The 8,654-nt window shown below is 38.8% G+C and overlaps 1 protein-coding gene across 1 annotated transcript in view; it reads left to right on the top strand.

Moving 5' to 3' along the window:
• The first annotated feature begins 7,977 nt into the window (after window positions 1-7,977).
• The window catches only part of slc1a2 (solute carrier family 1 member 2), a 29,499-nt gene continuing 28,822 nt past the window's right edge, over window positions 7,978-8,654 (top strand). The window contains exon 1 of the mRNA XM_011476305.3: window positions 7,978-8,217. The gene's annotated coding sequence lies outside the window, so the exon portion shown is untranslated. The remainder of the gene's footprint in view (window positions 8,218-8,654) is intronic.

The following is an 8,654-nucleotide window of genomic DNA, read 5'->3' as shown; positions in this document are numbered from 1 at the left end:
ATCCACGGGGAGAAGGTCCCCCATTGATGTTCTGGTTCAAGTCCCCCAGCCAGGACTTGGCTGTGAGGCAAGAGCGCTAATCACTGTGCCACAGTGTACCCTTATCTATAGATGTTCAATAAAACTATAACAAAGTTTTACTGTTATAACAAATTTAATTCAGTTTCATTCATATATCCCAAAATTACAACATACTGGTAATTATATAATAAATATGAAATCATAAAGAACATGAAGTCATAGAATTCATCAATGGCTAAAAAAAAAGGCTAATCACTAATGGCTAAAAACACAGAACAGACTAAACCAAATTAAACAGACTAAATTAAACTGGGCATCCCGGTCCTTAGAACCTCTCAAGCAAAAACTCTTAAATAAAAACAGATTCTGGGAAAAAGAAGAAGAAACCTCAGTCCACATATTTTGCTGCCATGTCATTTCATAAAGAAGAGACATCCGCCTACTTACCTTTCCATAGACACTTGTTCAACATTGACATGCTGCGGCCTGCGTTATTTGGTAGGATATCCATGCAAGATTGGCAATTGCTCTGAATTTCTTGTGAGTAATATTTCTTTAGAGTGATGGACTCCAGAGATAAACCTTTGCTTTTAATTCCTCCATGACTAATGTGGAGCAACTATTGGCTCATTTGGACTTGTAGGAATTATCTTAACCGCCTTTCTCTAACAAAGTGCCCACATAAGCAGTTACTTGTTTTATGAGGGTGTGTTATTCCGTTTGATTAGAAGCTCTTGGGTGTTATTTGTCTTCTCAATTTCCATAAAAAAATAACATTTCCTGTTTTTCTGCCATGGCTTATAAGATTGTGTACAACAGAAGTTTTTACCACAAGGCAATTGTAAAATTTATTAGTAAAGGGAATGCATAGGAGATAAAAGTGATTTGGCAAAAATTGGTAGTCAAGAAAATATTTAAGCTGGAAATATTCTAATTTTTTGTGATACCCAGGGCTCAGGTTACCAGGGTGCAAAGAAAAAAAGGTGAAACTAATAGGGGATGGTGTTGAGCCTAATTCCAGTACTTCATTTCACTTTGTTTACAGAATTTCTTTGTAATTCTGGTGTCTCCCCATGGATGGTGCACTATAAGTACACTGACCTTTGTTTAGGCGCAGAAAATTATTCTGCGTTCATGTAGTGTTGGGAAATTTGCTGTTTTCTGACCTTCATGTGAGTTTTTTCTGAGTAGGACAGCATTTTCAATTACCGGTATTCCAACCCCACATGAATGCAGCATTTCTCCAAGTTGCATTTTTCCCTGAAGGAGAACAAAAGTGAATCTTTTGAAATAAAACTCCAGAATTGTGTGTTGTATGTTAATTTTCAATCCAAATGAAAGCATGTGTTCCTCCAGAGTCCACACTATTTCCTTCTCTTATGAGGTGGAATACCAAAATACTCCACACATTTGCTCCTGGTCCAGTCATGTCAAATTTTGGAACTCTTTGTGGCCCACAAGTCAACCACCTCTGTCATGAGGGATAACTTCGAAAAATGTTTTCTTATCTCTTATGTCTCAATAGTTGCCTGTTTGTTGATGTCATGTGACATTTTCCGTTCATGGCATTCCCTGTTGATTTTCAGAAATTCCCTAAAAGAAAAATGTGACACATTTTTATGTACTTTAATCCATTATCTATAATACCAAAGATACAAAACGTCTTCCTCAAATGATCTGTGGTTTCTTTGCATGTTTTGACCCTCAGAAATGTGTCTTCCATTGCACGAACCTGTCCTTGTTTCCTTTCTCTGGTAGCCCACTTACCTCACTCGGTCATTCATCATATTTACCCCAGCCGTTTCTTTTCAGCTTAAAGGTATAGTGCACTTCAACAGACTAAATGTGTTCAAAGAAGAGAAATATTTATCTTTTATCTGCCATGCAGTATATAGTCCTTCAAAATGACATAATGCTATTCATATTCGGTTTTAAGGCGCTGCAGAGTGCATGGTTCAGCACAAAAAGCAATTTCACTGCACTAATGTAAATATCCAGCTGTGTTTTCCTCCATATGTGGCCCTGTCGCTGGATTGCTCAGTCTGGAACAGCAATATGTTGTATCAGAGCTGTGATTGTTTCCCTCTCACAGAAGCTGCTGAGAGCCTGCTTAGAATGTCAGAGTGAACTAAAAGGGATGAGAGGGGGGCTCAGAGACGAGCGGCACAGAAAAGGCCAAATAGAGAAGAAGTGAATGAAAGAAGTGGAAGGAAACGTTTCTCAAGAGATTGTTCGGCTGTTTTGTTCAAAGCCCAATGCATGCTCTGGCTTAGGTCGTGCTTATAGGAATGTACCGTTCCCAGACAAGAGCTCCCAGCTTGCTAGGAAAAATACTTGTTTGAATTAATCACCCAAGCAATCTCTTCATTTGACAGGGTGTTATTAACTCTTTCCAGGTTTATTGGGCTTTTAAAAGGCAGATTGGATCTCTGATTGCTGCACAATGATGCAAAGAAACTGAAATTAGGGCTAGAACTTACAATTGCTCTTTCTTTAAAGATTCACTCCAATGGAAAATGTTTTTATTGTGTTTTTTACGTTTTTGTGGTATTTTTCTAAAGATGGAGAACATACCGTACATAAAGAAAATGAAGCTCAAAATTGCATTTCTGAGTATTTATTTCTAGTGGGAAAGAGAGAGTACAGAAAGGGATGATGGGAAATGGGGAAGGCTGACTCCTCACCCACAACTCAGAGGCAAATTTCTGATAAACTACTGCTGCTCTGTAGAAACTAAGTCCTAGAAAACAACGTTTTTTATTTTTATTTTCACAAAGAAGATAAAAACAACAAAAACGGCATTATCATAATTAACAACCACTAGGAAATAAATCTAAAGATGATTAGAGTGGGTCTTTAAAATTTCATAGCTTTAAACTATTTTTAATGATTTTGAAATGTAATTCTTTAAACAATCTTTCTTCAATGACCAGCCAGTTTCTGTCATTACTGTTGGCTAAGATTCTTTAACAAATAGAGCCTCTTCATCACTAATGTCAACTGCATTAAGCTCATCCCTTTATACATTTTCAAAATTTGTAACACTAAATTATGCTGGTAAAAGCGGTTTTGGCTGAAAACTCCATGATGATTAATGTGAGCCTTTAGAGGACAGATGAAGGGAAAAGACTATAAATCATTGTTTTATTACTTCCAGTTACAGATGTTACATAACATTAGCAATTAAACTTACACTAATATTTTGCCTATGACTTTTTAAAATCTAGAATCAAATTACATTTGTTATCAGAGTAACTTGAGGCTACACAAAAGAGGTGAAGCTTAAAGACAGTCATGCTCAGTCAGGTTAAAAAGAGGATAAAAAGAGTTGCAGCTGCCCGCATTTGTCGTGTCTGATGTTCAGCCACAGCACTGCTGTGATTGTGGATGTGTGAATAATTTGGTAAAAAATACGGACCAAACGAGTGCTCAGAGTTGTCACCATGCATATCAGTAAAGCAAAATAGAAAACGCCCTTCTATCTGTAATTCTAATGTTCAAGTTGGAACCCATATCTCCTGAAGCATTTTGAAAGGAAAGATAGAGTTAAAGGACCTAGTTCTTTACCTTCTCACTTCCTCAAGCAACACGTCAAGGCATTGCATAATAAGCGCAAACGCAACTTCAAACTTGTAAAATAAGGAAATGAAGAAATATAAAAAGAGAAAGTATCCGACTCTTAAGTTTAAAATCTGCATTGTCCAAGCCCTTAAGCCATTGGCTCTCCTTTTCATTGAACACATTTCTTTCTTATAGGTGAAGTCAACACAAATACAGGGGGTATTTCATACACAGTCAACCAGGAATCCTTAATGCTTCCTTTAAATGGGATTTACAATCCCTTTACCATAGCATAAAGCTTTGGACACAACTCATAGCTCTGCACTTTCCATAAACGAGAACTTTCAGGGTCATAAATACCGTTTTGTGATCCTTTTTCATCAATCAAGTAAAGATTGGTTTCACGTAACACCAAGTGCTGTTCAGTACGTGTTCAGTATGTGTTATATATTGAAGAATAAATCCAGTATTATGCCCTTTTTGTGTCTAGGGGAACTGGAGGAGCAGTTATCCTTTTCAGATCCCGGACAAGCCCCCAAGTAAGTGTTACAGCTGTGGCTGTATTTAGTTTAATTTTTCTTTTTATTTTGTGTTTTGTGTACTTTAATTCTGTGTCAGAGTTGGACCACTGGTTTTTGTGGATCTTTGTATGTCTGTCTGATCATTTACAGGTGTGGTGCTGAAAAGGTGTGGCTTCTCACTGAACCAGAGCTGACAGAAGCAGCCTTTAAAAGCACCGTGTGGACCTCCAGTCCACGAGAAGGGAGCTTTGCTGCAACTTGTCTCCTGTGCAGCCTGGTGCTCTTCTCCCATATGTCAGCTTTGTTGAGCAGAATTGTGTTGTACTTTTTTTAAGAAATAACAGAGGATGGTCAATATTGTCCTCTTGCAACAAAACAGCTTCTTCTCCAGAATCGCTAGCATCCACCTTAAAATTTAAAAGGGCATTCAAAGTCAGGGGCTGCCAGAACTGGGGCACTTCTTGGTGCTTTCACAGTTTCCCATTTTATATTGGGAGGAATGTTGATTGTAGTCTGCTAAATCAAAGTGATAAGCACAAATACAGTCTTTCCATTAGAAGTCAATGCAATATGTTGTGTTCTTTGGCAAACTATTTTAAAATATGAACATTTTAATAATGCATAAGCCTAAACCAAACCCACCAATAGCTTATATTTGTGAGTTTGACTATAAACTAGAATTAAATCAGAAACTAAGTGGATCTGACATTTAGTTGCCCTGTCAAGTCTTACAGCTGGGACAACCCTGGTTTATATGTGTTTAGAATTGTACAGTAAAATTAAACCTATTTATCCCATGCAACAGAAAAGATAACAGATTCATATTCCAGTTTAAAAAAAGGACAGGTAAAGGACATCTATAAATCAAAATGAAAAGGTTCCAGAAGAAACACAGAGTACACGGCTATCACTGGAAAGGACAGGTGGGCTTTCACTGATGTTTTTGATACTGAAAATACACACTGAGTGCAAATGTGAGCACGAAAATTTTTAATGGTTGATTAAAAAAATGTAATTATGTTGGCAAATAATATTTTCTATTTTAAATTCAAACTATATGATATCATCGCCTATTTCCATATCAGCTTCATTGTATGCAATTCTGCAAGTCACTTGCTGTGAGACAAGAGCTCCAACCACTGCACCACCATGCAGCCCTTTGTATGTATTATATTTTACCCCAAAACAATTCCAGTGTTTTTTGTACAGTACAGTAAGCTTTTTTGTCTTTTGCTGTACAAATTCTCATATCTCTATCTAGCCAAAAAAGGATAACCCTTTATTTGCCTGCCCACCAAATGTAAGAGGAAATTTTGAAGACAAAATCAAAAACATGGTGTGCAATACTCAACCGAGGCAATAAGCAATGGAAAACAATACTTCAGTTATTTCCTTGGTGGGGTTGTTAAAAGGGTTCAAATTAAGTATAGCTTTTGCTTTTCCCTTTTGTAAATCAAAACCATTTAGATCTGCTTTGACACTTTGAGAAGCAAGGTTTAGAAACAGGTACTGCAAATCAAATTGAAATGAAAAAACTAATAAAATTAAACTATTTTGTTTTCACACACTGACAACACATTTAAGTGTCCTGTTTCCCTAACTTCAGATTTTTTCTTTTGATTTCTTACTGATTGCTAATTTGAATAAAGACTTTAGCAATTAACAGAAATTAGCAGAAACTCTTGTAATTTATTTCTGAATCTATAAAAAATAATCTACATGAGTGAGTTCTACATTTTACAGCTGCTCCTTCTATGTGTACGTGGTTGTGTTTTTCTCCCATGAGTAAACACACATACCAAGCTGATTGGTTTTTGTAAGAGTTCATGGCACCTTGTATCATTGATCTATGTGATAACGACTTAAACCCGTCTGGAGTGTTTACCTCTTACCTGGAGACAGCTGGGAAATTGTCCAGCATCCTTCTTCGCTGAGCTACACCAGGATAGAAAAGCAATTCAAAGTTGATGGATGAGAAAATTCTCCAGTGAGGAGAGCTTTAAAAGGTATTTGATAATGAGGACAGACATGCCTCCACGCAATGACAAACCCTTTAAAGATGTATCTCTGTTTCCTGGGTCTTCTTTTAGGCTTTGACAAAATATATGAGCTTTAATGTTGCTTCTGATCTGCTCCATCTGTCAGCACATAGTGCCTTGGTCAAATACACCAATAGAGGATTGGCCTCTATGGTGTTGCAGGTTTTTGGGTTGTCCAGGCCCCCGAAGGGTCATTGAGAGGAGTAGCCCTGTCGTAAGGGGATGTCAGGTGTGTCTTGCAGTTCCCCTTGAAGCTCGTGCGGCCACCTTAAGGGACATTATGAGAATGGAACGTAAATGTGGAATTGTAAAGTATTTAAAAGGCTTTTTTAAGTTGCTCACACTTATGACGTATAGGTGATGCTGTCATTTGGTGCCCTTGTGCCCTACTCTAGTTTTTAGTATAGGGCCTTAGTGGATATAGGCTGTGGGTGAAAAATTAGGCAAATTTGTATGGGGCATGCTGATGGTCAACAGGAATGATCAGTCGTAGACAACTCGGTGAGAACGTAGAGCGAAAATGTTCATGCACATTTATGCGGGCATGTTGCTGGCAACAGGTCATAGTGAACACTTAAACAACACGTAAGGGTAAGTATGGGTGAAGTAGGAGATGCAGACATGCTGTACGGAATTTTCCTCTTTTCAACCCCCTAGAAGTCTGCGCACTGCAAAAGTAGCCCGTTAGTGCTGTTCAAGTGCTAAGTGCACGCTCCTTGGACAAAGCCAAATATTTAAATTTACAAACAATCAGAGCAAAGCTTGTGTGGGAATCCTACAGGCATTTAGGTATCACCTGCACACCCCGTGCGTGAAGTAAGGAGCCAGTTCAGTAATGATTAGAGTTAGGGCACCATGCGACGGCATCACCCGTACGTCATAAGTGTGCTCAACTGACCTGACATCCTATCCTTACAAACACTTCACGATACACTTGCCACACGCACAACAGTTGTCCGTTCCATTTTGATGATGTCCTAAACCACGCTCTAATTGTCTAATTTCCTCATTTTGAGCAGTCAGGCTAAACGCAAAGAGCACTTACTTATCATGTGAACAACACTAACAGGTTCCTTCCACAGGATTTTGGGGGGGTTAGAAAAATGTAAAATCTGAGCGACACGCCCCACCTCTCCCTTACTTATGGGTTGTCCAAGTGTTTGCTATGACCTGTTGATCGCAGCATGTCTGCAGAGAAAAATGTGCGTAGATATTTTGGGTTTACAAGTTCGCCAAACGGTCTACGACCTTAATATTTTTTGCAGGCCAGCTGTGTACAGGTTTGCTCCTTTTTTTTCAGAAATTCTGTATCTCTGTTGTGACTAAGGCTTGATGCAGTTGGATCTGAAATCTCAAGATACTGCTTAAATTCAGGAAAAGGCGCCATATTTTTGTAAATCATTGCTTGAACTTGTTCTGAAATGATAAACCTAATAGCTTTGCACTTTTTGGTCATTCTCAGAATAGTATAGGATTGCATAACTTCAGTGATATTTTTTAGTCGTATAAACATGGGACTAATGAGTTGTTGATTTGGAGGTCATTACACCTTAATGTTTTTTCAGAAAAGAGTTTAGGTGTGATTCCCACCTTGCATGTGAACCACTACTGTCTGGGATCTTTCCCCAATTATGTCATTTGTGATTTTCAATGGAAGATCTTTACAAACGATTGCCATGAACTTTGACCACAAACCCTGTGAGCATGTGTGAGAAAGCAAGGGGAAAAAAGGGAGGGGAAAAGTGTCGGTATAGGCTGCATCTTCAACCAACGGGAGCTGGCATTCCCATGCAGAGGAGACAAAGAGGGGGGTCAACGGGAGGAAGAGGAGGAGAGAGTAAAACACGAGGAGTGAGGTGAGGCAGAGCTCATTCAGTTGGATTTCTGAGCTGCGGAGCTCCTCGGATTTTACTGGCAGAAATTTGCCCGTCTGTGCGGCGTGAAGCGCTCCTGTCCCTCGGCGGCGCGCGCTCTGCAGCTCACTGTGGCTCAGCCTCATCCTCTGTGACGCGGAGATAGAGCCTGCAAGGGGGGGGGACACCACCAAAAACTTTTTCTACCGCGTGCTTTCTAAGGTAAGATGCTGTCTTGGGTGCGTTTTTAGATGCTTTTATTAATAGTGATTACTGGTAGCTCTGTGTAATTACTCCAAAACCATTAGGCAAAGTGGATATCTTCAGTATGAAAAAATGCATCTTTTTATTTATTCATCATAAAGTGGAAGGAAAACATAACATTTTAATGAATTCTTCCTGGAATTGACCACGCCGTTTCATTCCTGTGCGACTGGTTGACAAGTAGAAACCTGCAAAGGCAAGTCCTGCAAGGCATAGTATTGCCTCACTGTCACTGCAGTCAAAAGGAATCTGAATCTCTTCATTTAGTCTCTGAAAATCCAAACAAATGACAAAAAGCCCTAATCAAATGTATTTTTTGTTGTTTGATCAGTTGAAGATTTCAAGAGTCTGTAGAGATCACAGCCTCCCAAATGGCAGGAACTAGTCACTGGTGT

The sequence above is a fragment of the Oryzias latipes genome, chromosome 6 (assembly GCF_002234675.1).
Source record: "Oryzias latipes chromosome 6, ASM223467v1".
NCBI lineage: Eukaryota > Metazoa > Chordata > Actinopteri > Beloniformes > Adrianichthyidae > Oryzias > Oryzias latipes.
Note: the sequence above shows the minus strand (reverse complement) of the source record. Positions and strands in the feature narration are given on the sequence as shown.